At 38.6% G+C, this 13,973-nt stretch overlaps 1 long non-coding RNA gene across 3 annotated transcripts in view; it reads left to right on the forward strand.

Annotated features, from left to right (window-relative positions):
* Window positions 1-676: 676 nt before the first annotated feature.
* The window catches only part of LOC116756452, a 57,130-nt gene continuing 43,833 nt past the window's right edge, over window positions 677-13,973 (forward strand). For all 3 annotated transcript variants that reach the window (XR_004350650.1, XR_004350649.1, XR_004350651.1), the window contains exon 1: window positions 677-835. This is a non-coding gene — a long non-coding RNA (uncharacterized LOC116756452). The remainder of the gene's footprint in view (window positions 836-13,973) is intronic.

Here is a 13,973-nt window from a genome sequence, read left to right on the forward strand (position 1 = left end):
ATTGTCTACGAGACAGACCAACCTGGAAATAATTACAGTGGTATGACAAATGTCCTAATAAAAATGTGGACAATGTACAGAGAAGGATTTGGTTAACGCTGCCTGCAGAATTTAGACAAAGCTCTTGTCAGAGAGTGACATTTGAACCACGTTTTAAAGAATAAGGAGGATTTTTCCAGCAGGACAACGTGGAAAGTACATATTGACCAAAAGGAGATGGCTTTTTCAAAGCAATCATTATGAAAAAGAGCAAATTAAAAAGTGTGAAAAAAAAAAAAAGTGTGTAAGTCCTTACTTGTTTCACAAAAGGCTTATAGTTCATTTTCCTGCAGGGTAATATTACTTTTTTTTTTTTTTTTTAACAATTATATACCTGCTTTTCATGTCTAGCCCAATAAAGTCTCCAATAACCAAATTTAGATGACTAAAACCAGAGTGTCAGGGAGACATACTTTTAATGGGAATCATTTGTTTAAATCACTATGGTGAAGAAATGTGCTCACTTGTCAGTTAAATACCCTAGATGCTCTGCAAGCATTTCCAGGATGATTGGTCCTCTTGTGGGTAAAATGCTGCCGTTTCCCCATTGCTGGTGATGGAATGTCTTGATTAATATCTCTCACTTTTCTTCGGTCTCCCTCCTGGGTGTTTTGGCCATGACTTCATGGGAATTCAACCGTTGCTTGGTAGAAATATTTGTAGAGCTGTTAGGACAGCTCATACACTCCTTGAAACAGATGTTTGTTTGCTCCCATTACTCCTTCGGCCCTCTTGCCTCCTTTCTTAGCTGCCTCGCCTGTTTCCCATCACCTTCTTCCTGTCCCCTCAAGAGGAGGTAAGACTTGTCCAAGCTATGATCTCTCTACTCACTTTTCTTAATCCTTATCATTTACTCAATACTGTAGATGTTATAAAATTAAATAACTATCCCAAATCTGATTATTCTTGCTTATACTTTAAGTAAACATACAATTATTTGAGTTTTAAGGTTGTAATAGAAGTATTTTTGGAAATATTAATAATGCTTTCTATTTTATGATAAAATATTTTCTATTATGTTATGATAATATTAAATTTGATTTAATTAATCTTTATGAACTGGTATAGCATCATGAAAAATTATTATAATATTTAATAAAGTAGAATATTAGTCTTTACATATAGCTTTTAAGTGTATATGTACACATGGGTGATGAAAAGAATAAAAATCTTATTGCACAGAATCTTTTATTTTTCTGTTTATGATACTTGTCACATCTAAATGTAAATTATGATAATTATTACTTAGGTCAATAAGCATTAAGCTCCATAAATGAAACATTCATCTTTTCACTTTTCTTACACATGCCTAAAATATATGAAACAAAGTACAGCCAACATATTAATCGCCCATTTAGCCAAGAAAGGAAAAATAAAATTTTCTCAAAATATAAACAAAGATTTAAAAAAAGTTTTTACGTTTTTAAAACTAATAGATATCGATAATATTTAAGATGGGGGGTTTAAGTGATCACCTTTTTTTTTTTGCGATACGCGGGCCTCTCACTGTTGGGGCCTCTCCCGTTGCGGAGCACAGGCTCCAGACGCGCAGGCTCAGCGGCCATGGCTCACGGGCCCAGCCACTCCGCGGCATGTGGGATCTTCCCTGACCGGGGCACGAACCCGTGTCCCGTGCATCGGCAGGTGGACTTTCAACCACTGCACCACCAGGGAAGCCCTAAGTGATCACCTTTTATATCTATATTTAAACATGATTAAATGAGAGTTATTGGTTTGGAATGCATAGTTACATTAAGGGGCATTGTTTAGTTGGAAAGAAATTGAATTACCCTGTAAACACGACTTTTGTGGGTGCAATTTGATCCCAAGTGTTGTCATCTCCACAGAATTATTAATTTTTGATATCACATGATGATAGTTAACACTTACTTTGTATAGGCGTCATTCTAAGTGTTTTATATTTATCTACTTATTTGATAATCAGAACTGCCCTATGGAGAAAGTACTGTGGATCATCCCTGTTTAGCAGATAAGGAAACTGAGGCACTCAGTGGGTAAGGTCCAGGCCACATAGCTAGTGAGGAACTTCTGGCTTCAGCTCTCTGCAGTTTATGCTAGTAACCACTGAACTCTATTTTTTTAAATAATTAGGTGTCCTGTTGGACTACTCCTTCTGCTAAATTAGCTGTGTATTAAATGTTTGAGGAACATTTAATGAGTGACTGAAAATTACATATATAAAATCATGATCAATCAAAAGTGAAGAAGGTAGGCATGGGGAGTAACACATAAACACCTGATAAATATGTCACTTTCTGTAAATGTGATTTCTCTGGTCTTGGCTTCTTCAACTATAACATAGGAATAATTATATACTTTTTGCCAGGTGATTTTTAAGATTCCATAGGCTAACTTAAGGTTAAGTATTTGTAATATGCAAAGAAACTTTGGTGACTCAAAAATGATCACAAAACACAAGGCATTTGCATCCTGCTTCTGCTGCACTTAAAATGTGCTTGTCTTTCTTGTTTCTGTTCTTGTTGATAGCAGAAATCAGTGAAAACCCTAATGTTCAAGTTAAGATGAAATGATTTTAAAAACTTGGAGATCCTCAGGAGTTGTTGAGTAATGACTGAATTTATATTTTCTAAAATCAATTAGACTATAATAAATATTTTGGCTTTTAGGCTCAAATAATTGATTTGACCCATTTCTATTTGTGAAACATTTTATTGTTATGTACTTGATAACTACAGAAAATTTGAAAGGTCTACCACTAACAGTTTGACCAGAAGGTGAATTGTTGTGGTGACAATTCAAAGAATCTTATTTAAACACTTATTTAATGACCAGCATCTGTCTGACCCTTTTTACTGAATATTGTGACATAAAGATAAGTAGAATGAGTTAACTCCCTCAAGAGTTAAGCGTGATTGCAGAAAACCATTTATGCTTTTTATAACATGCAATGGGGTAAGTGTGATGATAGGTTAGTGCTTTCAGAGGAAAGAGGAGAGTCTTCAAAACAGTCTTCCCAGAGATTTAGAGAAGAATAAGGCTTAGCATGGGAAGGGTGGTGTGGAAAACTGTCCTGTTGAAGGACTCAGCATATACAACAAAATGGACACAAAAACTCTCATGTTGGTTCAAGGGACTGTAGTGTTTAGTATGCTTGGAATGAGGGATTCGTCTGAAGGAGTAAGAAGAGACAAAAGTAGAGGTAGAGGCAGGTCTGGATCATTTAGAGCCTTGGGCACTTATCTAGACTGTTAGAACTTGATCATGAAAACTGTGGGAAGCCACTGAAGGACTTATAACTGTTACATTACCAGATTTTCAATTTGGAAATATCACTCTGATGGTACAGTAAAGGAAAGCCAGCCATCCTGGAGGTAGGAGTGGAGAGAAGCCTTTTGTGCTAATCCAGGTGAATTGTGATGAGGGCTGGAGAGGAGGATGGATAGAAGAGAGGTGGAAGATGAAATCCTTTCGATTTGGTGACTGATTGATTAAAGGTGGGGGAAGATTGAAAAGATAGTCCTGAATGGTTCCTTTGATTCTAGTCTGGCAACTGGGTATGGACAGTGGGATCATTAAGATAGAAGACACAAAACGTGAGAAGTGGGCATATTCAGGAAGATTGGGTTGTTTGTGTGTAGAATTCAAGGTTGTAGCTTGGTATTTAGATATATGTTTGAGAGCATATTTGATTAACCTTCAACTAGACAAGGAAAAGAGGTCCCCTGAAACACTAGATGTGTCTCTCTTAACCTCCTTGTGTCTCAAGTGGACATTCCCCTTGAGTCACACTTCTGATCTTTCTAGGGCATTTAATATCAGCTGTATTTTCCCTTGAGGATAGAATCAAATTCCCAAGGCAACAATTTGTTGATTCTAAAAGACTGATCTAATTTTTGTGGAGATATGCTTCACTGGCCAACTATAGACAGGGTTTCAGGTAAGAGGACTTTAGTTGTTCGTCTTAATTGGTATCATAAATGGAATCAGAAGCAGTTTAGATATAACATAATTAATGTGGCGTGGGCATAAGGCGGAAGCAGAGTCCTGTGTTGCCTGTTCTTAGAGACAATCAGAGGAGACACCAGAATTGGGATAGACCAATGTGGTGGTCATGGAGTTGCATTTCTCATCTGTCCCATCAAGAAAACTGCTGTGAGGAACAGAGCTGCCTACCTAACAATCTCCAGTTACCACAACTTTGGGCTCCATAGGGACATTCACACTGTGGCCAATGACTAAGCATGGCAGTAGTACTAGATATAGCAGTCCTGCCATAAATGGGAGTCCATTCATGGACATTCTTTGCTCACGAGCTTCCTATTAACCTGACCAAGACATTTTCAAAACTTCACTATAGTCTGAGACTTTTTAATCCAATTCTCTTCCCACTCTTCTTGCACAAATGTCTGACCTGCACTGTGGTTGGAAAGCTCTTCCTGTCTATTCCTGCTTCCTTTATCTTAATTCTTCATAGGCTTTTCTCGCAATAAAGCTCTTACACATCTAATCCCATCTTGGCATCTATTTCTCAGAGGACCCGAACCCGGTTATGGGTTAAAATGACAAGAGTTTCTACGTGACATATAAGCATATATTACTTATCATGTCTCAGATGATACTCCTATCCTCACCTTTGGGCTAAAGATGATCTATTACTGGTCATCCCTGGATAAGAGGCCTTCTGTTTAGCCTGGCCAAAACAGCACATTTACATACATTCTTGAAAGTCACAGAAAGATAAAGATATACATAAAAATAGTTTTGAGATTATCTTAAGCAAACGGTCACACAAATTCTTGAAGTTGGCAATTGTCTAAGTTTCTGAAGGATAAATAATTGAACGATGGGAGTGAAAGTTGACAGCTGATCCCTGTGGAACACGAACATAAATGCAAGGGGAGAAAGAGGAATTCACAAGGGCAACCAAGAGAGAATAAGTAAAACGATAGCAGTAAATGGGAGAGGTGACATGCAGGCCACTGGATAAGAAAGGGTTCAGAAGTAAGGAGCAGTCAGCAGTGCCAACTACCAAAGAGAAAGCAAAGAAGAGAAGGACAGAGTCTTGTCACCGATCTGATACTATGGGTGTTATTAGTGACCTTAGCAGGAGCAGTTTTACTGGAGTGGGGAGGACAAAAGTGAATAGCAGTATGTTGATGAATAAGAGCTATGGTAGTGGATAGTATGAATATAGATTTTTATTTTTAAAAAGTTTATTATTTCGTAAAGGAAAGAAGAGAGAGAAGAAACAGAAAGAAATGCGAACTTAGGACCAATTTTTTTTTTAAACATAGGAGAAATTTTCTGTTGGATGAGTGGCTTTGGGCCCATCATTTAACTATCCCATGCTTCAGTTTCTTCATCTGTAAAATAAGGGGAGTAATTATGCTTTCTCGGTGTTCTTTTGAGGGATAAAGGAGCTGATATACATAAAATACTGGAAGAGTGCCTGTATTGCACATCCTAAAGCTAATGAAATGTTTGCTTGTATGTAAAATTGCTTGTATGTAAAAGTAAATGAAAAATATCTATGGAGAGGGAAGTTTGGAGTTTTAGGTTTTCCTTCAGAGACAAAAGGAAATGAGGAATAAAGTTTCAAATTAATAAATAGAATTTTTCTTTTTATCCTGATAGTTCCCATGTTCTCATGGAGGAATGGAGGTCTCTGTATGAACAGTAGATCTTCTTAATCTTTCCTGGCTAGCTAGTGTCAAAGCTTCCATGAATAAGCTAGCAGGTAATGGGTTGGAAGTTTTGAGGAAAGAAGTGAAGTTTAGAGCATCTGCTGAGAAGCAAAGGAAAGATGAATGGGCTAAGGATAGATAGAAGGGCTGCTGGGATTATTAATGTACATGCTTAGAAATTATTAATTAATATGGGCTTTTATCATCAAGCTCCCTGAGTGATATTCTTTAGCCGGGTTCAGTCATCTGGGATAAAGAACAGGCAAGTTAGGCAACTGGATTTATCCAGATCTATACTATTCCAGGGCAAATGAGGTGGAGAAAGCAAGAAAGCAAGAAAACAAGAGTTTGAGGAAAGGACCAGGAAATATTTATGTGATAGGCCTAAGAAAATGGGTTAGAAAGGTATGGAAGTAAGACCTGGAAAGTACAGGCAATTAGGAAGCATTGATGGGTACAACAGCCAGACAGTCTCTATGAGGGTAAGAAATAGAGAGGTTTGGAAAGATGAGTTTGTGAAATAATGTTTGTAGTGGGAGAGTGGAATATTGGAATTTAATGAACAATATGTGGAACTTCACGAAATATCAGCCATGTTTTATAGGAACGGATAGTGTGGAGATAAGAAAATTACTGACATGGAGGAGATCAAGAAGCAGTTGTCTAACATAGTAAAACTATCAAAATGAACATGGATGTCAGCTAGGATGATGGCAAGACTATGGGTCCATCCTTATGGAAGACAATGACTTACTGATAAAAAATCATTAGTGAATGTGGAGAAGGAAATAGAATGCAAGTAGATGACCGTGATGAGGAGAGAGACAAGGGTCCCAAAGAGATATAGTTACTCTAGGGAGTAGGTTTAATAATACTGTACAGTAGCAATGGGCAAGAAGCAATTACTGAATCATTTCCACACACTTCCTAGTTTCTACCTCCATTCTCTAATCTTAGCCTTGTAAGAACTTGGAGTGGCAGAATGTGCAGACTCTATCTGAGTGGACTGAAACCAAGATGGGAAAAATCTTAAGGAGAAAAATTGTATCTTAAGGAAAAATAGAGTGAAAGGTGAACTTAGGAACAATTTTAGGTGCAGGGAATCTTTTGTGAACAAATTGATGATGATGATAGAAATAACATTTATTGGGACATGCGTTCCCAAGGATAACTTTAAATGGATTGGCAGGGAGGGCCTCAAAAGGATGATGAATCGGAAGAAAGGGGGTCTGAGTAAGAGTTTGGGAAGGAGTGGAATACAAAAGGATTTGCATTTTGGATAGAAGCCAAAAATATCATGGAGGTATTGGCTTTGAGAGAGATAATGGCATTGAATGGTCTAAAGATTTGGAATGGAACTCTGATGTAAAATTATTTTTGTGCCAACAGAACACTGGGCCTTAGAAAAGACCTTATTCTATATGTGGTCTGGTCAGCAATGCGCAGCCATTGCTCATTATTACATATAGAACCTTGATAAAATGAAGTGTTTCAACTTGGCAAAGCTCAGAGTTGGGTATAAAGGACAATGTAATTAGAACCAAATCAAGATGTTGTCACCAATCCCTTATGACCCATTGGATCTAATGGGCTTAAATATTTGCTAAATAGCTATTAGTACTCATCCATATTCATGTTCTCTTCATCCTGGTCTCACAACTAGATTATATTTTTCAGTCTTCCCTGTGGCTAGATCCATATCAAACTCATATAAACGAGTTCTACTCAATGAGATTGATGGAAATGGTATAGATCACTTACGGGTCTACCCGACAAAATCCTCCAAAACCCTCTTTCCATAATGTCTGCTGAATGGGGAGGTTTCTGAGGACTTGGGGAATCACAAGATGGGAGGAACTTGGAGTAGAGGCTGCTTCCTCCACTGCTCCCAAATGATTAGCACTGCAATGGGACATAAATCTATATTGTGTTAAACTAGTGAGAATTGGAGATTATTTATCATAGGAATGGCCTTGCCTATCTGATGCAGTATCTGTGGAAGATATCTTTATTGTATTGAGCTTGTGACAAACGCCACAGAGTTTTGGAGCAAAGACATACTTCCTCAGCAAGTAAATTTCTTTTTATTTTAAGGAGGAGACCCTAGCTTTTTACTGGGACGTCATAGAGACTAAACGCAGGGTTATGGTGCTGTCCAAGCTCTCTCTGTCATCAATTCACTGTCATCTGATTGACTGAGCCATGGAGTCAAGTGTCACCCTGGGCACTTCCTCATCAAAAGGAAGCATGTCCTGATGGCACAGGTGACTAACATCCCTATAATACCTGCTTCTTCTGCAAAATACTATTATGGTCTCAGGGGCAATTTCCTATGACAAAATGAGAAAAGGAGCCTAGTTAAAGATAACTATATGTGATATACTGGCACCAGCATTACAACCTGAAGCCTGGGTGGCCCTGAGGGACAGTGTGGGAAGAGAAATCTTTCCAGGGGGTAGAATTTTGCACAGTACTTACTAAATTTTGAGTTCAAAGATAAACCAGCTCCTCTTATAATACATTCTCCACGTTATAAATAGTCTTTAAATATTAATTAGAAAATAACACTTGCATGCTCAAAATCCTTCTGTAGGGCTTCCCTGGTGGCGCAGTGGTTGAGGGTCTGCCTGCCGATGCAGAGAACACGAGTTCGTGCCCCGGTCCGGGAAGATCCCACGTGCCGCGGAGCAGCTGGGCCTGTGAGCCATGGCCACTGAGCCTGCGCGTCCGGAGCCTGTGCTCCGCAGCGGGAGAGGCCACAGCAGTGAGAGGCCCGTATACCGCAAAAAAAAAAAAAAATCCTTCTGTAGCTTACTATTACTCTTTGCATTATTTTATACTCTTATTATTCCTATTATTTTATTTTATACTCTTAGCTTTGGTCTACCAGGCCCGAAGTAGTGTGTTCCTTGCTTTACACTAGAACTTCAGATTTGATTACCCTTTCTTTTACTGCTCCAGCCACTGGCCTTATTTTAAGTCCCAAGCATCAAACTCTTGGCCTTGTAGGGAGCTTCACCTGTGCTAACTCATAACGTGACTCTTTCTCATCTTTCAGATTTTAGCTCACATCTGACCTCCTCTGATAGGCCTTCATTAATCTTCAGCGTAAATTAAGCTTCTTCTGTTACTCTACCCTGTTATTTTCCTTCATAGACGGTACCAATACATATGTAATTGTTTATGTATTATTTTACTGAAAAGTTTTCTCTTTATTGTGTTGTAAATCCTGTAAAAGTAAAGACCATGTCTGTTTTGTTCACCATAAGATACAGAACACTTAGTGCAATGCCTGGCTCGTAGTTGGTGGTTGAAAACCTTTTGTTGAACAAAGAAAGAATAAACAGCTGTCCCTCTTGGAAAGTTGTTAAAGAGAATGTGGGTCCCTAGGCCAAATGCAAGTGTTCGGGTACCAGGAGACTAATTTGATTTATAAGCCATGGTAAAGAAAAAGAACAGAAACTGGTAGAGCAAAGTCAGCAAACCTGTGAGGAACAGGAAGAGGCAGGACAGATATAAATATGAAGGATGGTGGAATAAGGAAGGTCTTGTTGGTTATCAGGGTCCAGCCAAAAGAGGAACACAAATTTGCCCAGGATCTCCTGTAGCACTTTTAAGAGAGCCATTATTCTACTCTGATTGGAGCTTACATTTCTTTATTTTCTTTCTCTTTTCTCATTCTTTACTTTTTACACACACACACACACACACACACACACACACATAAACAGAACAAAACAAAAACCAACCAAATTAAAAAAAAAACAAAACTAATTTTCTAGGATCTGGGGCTAAAATATTGAGAACAATAAAGTTTATTTATAGAGAGTGAAATTTTCAGGAGCCTCCAAATGCATTCATTAAAAAAAACATTATGGGGCTTCCCTGGTGGCGCAGTGGTTAAGAGTCCGCCTGCCAACGCAGGGGACACGGGTTTGTGCTCCGGTACGGGAAGATTCCACATGCCGCGGAGCGGCTGGCCCCGTGAGCCATGGCCACTGAGCCTGCGCGTCCGGAGCCTGTGCTCCGGCAATGGGAGAGGCCACAGCAGTGAGAGGCCTGCGTACTGCAAAAAAAACCAAAAAATAAAAAACATTATGTACATTTCTGCTCATTAACAAAATAAAGATTAGTGTCCCTTACGAAACATTTAAATTTTACTGCCAAATTATTGTAATGATGTTTTTCTAGGCCTAGACATTCTGGAAAATACAGCTTCTAATAAAAAATTCTAAAAGCATTCAGAGAGAAAAATTCCAGATTTCCAACTGAAATGCATCCCTGAAGCTGATTAAACATTAATATAATATGAACACACACCCATATATAAAAAGTAGACCATCAAAGGTCATTTTTTTTTTATAGACCATCAAAGGTCTTTTTTTTTTTTTTTAAGCATAGGTCTTCTTAGAAGCCCATATGTTTTAAATTTATTTATTTATTTATTTATGGCTGTGTTGGGTCTTCGTTTCTGTGCACGGGCTTTCTCTAGTTGTGGCAAGCGGGTGCCACTCTTCATCGCAGTGTGCGGGCCTCTCACTATCGCGGCCTCTCTTGTTGTGGAGCACAGGCTCCAGACACGCAAGCTCAGTAATTGTGGCTCATGGGCCCAGTTGCTCCGCGGCATGTGAGATCTTCCCAGACCAAGTCTCGAACCCGTGTCCCCTGCATTGGCAGGCAGATTCTCAACCACTGCGCCACCAGGGAAGCCCAAAGGTCATGTTTTTGAAGGTAGAAGATTAAGGAAACAGATATCCTGAGGGCGACTGGCTGTTACTGCTAAGATGTCATAAAATCCTGTAGCCATTCCAGTCATTTCATGCCTAAAGTTTTCCCCATAGAAATAACCTATTTTTCAGGACAGTGTTATAAAAGGAATGAAGTGAAGGTCTGTTAAACATCTGCAGAAGATCTGTGAGATGAAAGACTTGGTTGCTTTGTGATATGTTTATTTCTTTCTCCTGCTAGCTTGCTGGAGTTCCTTCTGCCCAAGCATTTTCTTCACTGAAGAAAAATGAGCTCTGTGAAATATATCTAACATCAGGAAAGACACAGTCTTTGCTTGAGGTTGATTAAACAGCCAAACATGACCCCCCAGAAAAATACCTTATCATTTAGACCAGTGGTGGGTACATTGAATGGTGTAATTAATTGCAAGCAACTGAAATAAACTAATTTAAGTAGTAAAGAATTTATTGGGGAGTAGGTGACTGGTCAGAGAGTCTCCCAGAGGACCACAGGACTGGCCTGGGGGAAGGCAGCCAGGGACAATATCTCAAATTGTGCCCCCCAGAACATACACATAAACCACAGGGTACAGCCAAAGTGGCCAGTACCATCAACGCCATGGCTGAGCACTTGTGTCCCTGTGAACTGGACGCAGTTGCTAATTCTGTTGCCTCCCCTACCTTATTACAATGGATTGTATGTGCACCCTATTTGCTTGTATCCCCACTTCAAAGTTCAGGGAAGGCCCATGTGATTGCAGGAGCCTAGGTCTTGTCCTAGCTTCAGGGGAGGCTGGCGTTCTCCAGTTATACACTGGGAGGTAGTCTTTTCCATAAGATAGGCATGGGACTTGTACATAAAAGTATGATTGGTTCAGAGATGACCTGAAGGAATAAAAAATGTCTGCTACAGTCAATATTTGTTTGACTTTGTGTAGATTGTGTTATAAAAGAATGTCTAATTTCTTAAGTAGTTAGTAAAATCAAAATGTGTTTGGAGTAAGAAGGTCTGGGTTCAAATCAAGACATGAACATCTAAGCTCATCAAGTCTTAGTATTCTCTTGTGTGTGTGTGTGTGTGTGTGTGTGTGTGCATACATACACTTAGATGGAATAATATTTTGTCTTTTTTTTCTGCCTCACATTATTATTGGGGGAGTCCAATGAGATGTGTGTGAAAAGAATTTGAAAATATGAAGGGATTTAGAATCATGTAAAACCAGATTCAAATCTAGGCTCTACCTCTTATTAGATGTCTGACCTTAGGCATGTTATTTAAATTATCCAAACTTCAGTTTCCTAATATGTTAAATGGGGATAAAAATTGCTACTTTTCAGAGTTCTTAAGAAGTTTAAATGGGATAATGTAATTAGAACTCAGAACACACATGACACATAAAAAGCACTCAGCAAAGGATCGTATTTACGTACACAGGTACACACGCAGACACAAAAACGTACGTCCTTTACCCAACTAAATCTATTATCTAGTTGACATGGAAAAAATATATTGTTTATATACTTTTGAATATTTTCTTGTTGCTGCAAATTAATACGTCTTAGTAAACATTTAACGTGCTTTAACTTAACTTGTATCTATCTATCTCATGCTAATTATGTAACTTCATTTTACACAGCATGCTCATTAAAAAATCCCTAAACTCTCTTTCAGACTCTCCTCCCATCTCTCACCTAAATATACTCTGTGTTCTCCATGTATGGCAAACATTGTATGGTAACATCATGTGTTTACCTGTTCACTTACATATTTATGTATTATACCAGGTACCACGCTAGTCAATGAATACTGAGTGGTGAGTTAAAAGGCCATCATATACTGAAGGAGACAAGAAATAAACAAGCAAACAGGCACTGTAAACATAAACCGGATCATGCCACAATGCTGGAAAGCTGCCGATGGCTTCCCATGTAACTGAACATAAAAGCTAAAGACCTGCTGAAGCCCCTACAAAGTCCACTTCTGACCTCTTTACTCAGAGAACTAATTTTTACTAGTCTCCCCAACTTGTATTTTGTCCCAGCCATGCTGGCATCCTTGGATTCTTTGAACACAAAAGCTGTGCCCCACCTTAGTGCTTTTATACTGGCTGTCCCTTCTGCCTAGAGTATATGCTTCCCTAGTTATTATAGCTAATCCTTCAAGTCCCGCTTAAATATCACCTTCCTAAGGTTACCTGAACCGCCCTACTTAAATGCAACTCTCCCATTTCTCTACCTTGCTACTCCTGACCCTCTTTAACTTGCTTTGTTTTTTTCCATTGCACTTATAAACTTCTATAATACTGTATAATTTACTTATTTATTATCTGTTTCCCCTTACTGTTGGTGTTGCATGTGGGCAGGGAACTTTGCTTGGCTTCACTGTTATATCCCATGTGATTATCACATGCCCTGGAACACAGTAGACATTTAATAGAAACCTTTCGAATAAGAGAACAAAGAAAAGAAGTAATTTTAGTATACAGAATTGGGAAAGAAATAAGCAAGATACTAAGATGAAGACTAACAGTCTAGGAGAGGCCTATTCCAGATAGGAAGGCCAGAAGAGGCATCCTTAAAGCTACTTTTAAGCTGCATTGTGAACATCAACTGAAGGATGTGAAGGGAAAATGTTGCAGGTGGAGGCCAGACATTCATTTATTCAACACATATTTTTTGAGTTCCTACTTGGTTCCCAGCACTGCTCTAGGTGCTAAGAATTCAGTGATGAACAGAACAGATAGAATCACTGATCTTATGAAGCTGATATTCTGGTAGTGGAGGCAGAAAATAAACAAGGTAAGGAAAATATATAGCATCTTACAAAATGATAAGCGTTAGGGAGAAAAAGAAAGCGGAGGAGGAGGACAGAAAGTGTCAGTGGCACACGGTGAAGATGAAATTGAAGGAGAGGATAATACTAGAGATGAGTGGCTATCAGATGGCTGTGGAGGTGAGGGAAAAGAAATGGAAGGAGTTAATTCTTTATACTTGTTTCTTGGCCAAATTACGTGCTGAAGATACAGAGTATGGCAGTGGGGTTGACCTGTGGGATTGAAGGAGAGGTAACCCACTGTAGAGAATGGAAATATTGCTGTCAATAAAGTCAATTAAAATGTCTGTTTCTACCCTGATCCAGCAATGTGCTTTCCATTTGCATATTATTTTTGGTTCATACCTCACTCAGCCACTGTCTGTTGTAGCCATTAAGTGGAAAATATTACTAGAATCCTATCGAAGTTTGATGGTTAAGTTGATGGATTTTGTGAACTGATATCTAACTTTAATTTCTTTCTATTCATGGAAAAAAAATCACATAACTTGAAAACCAGATGCTAAATTGCTAAAGAACCCAGAAGACTATGTACTTGCATAATTGAAGAACTCAAGCAGAAAGCGTATTTCAGTTACAGAATAGAGTCCCAAGTTACGTTCTTAAATAAATTTAAGGGAGTTAACAGAGCATTTCAAGGTTTTTGTTCCATTTCCCTTTACTTAGGAAAAATGAATATATTCATAAGCCACTAAGGTGATTCAGAAA

The sequence above is a fragment of the Phocoena sinus genome, chromosome 7, assembly GCF_008692025.1.
Source record: "Phocoena sinus isolate mPhoSin1 chromosome 7, mPhoSin1.pri, whole genome shotgun sequence".
Taxonomy (NCBI): Eukaryota; Metazoa; Chordata; class Mammalia; order Artiodactyla; family Phocoenidae; genus Phocoena; species Phocoena sinus.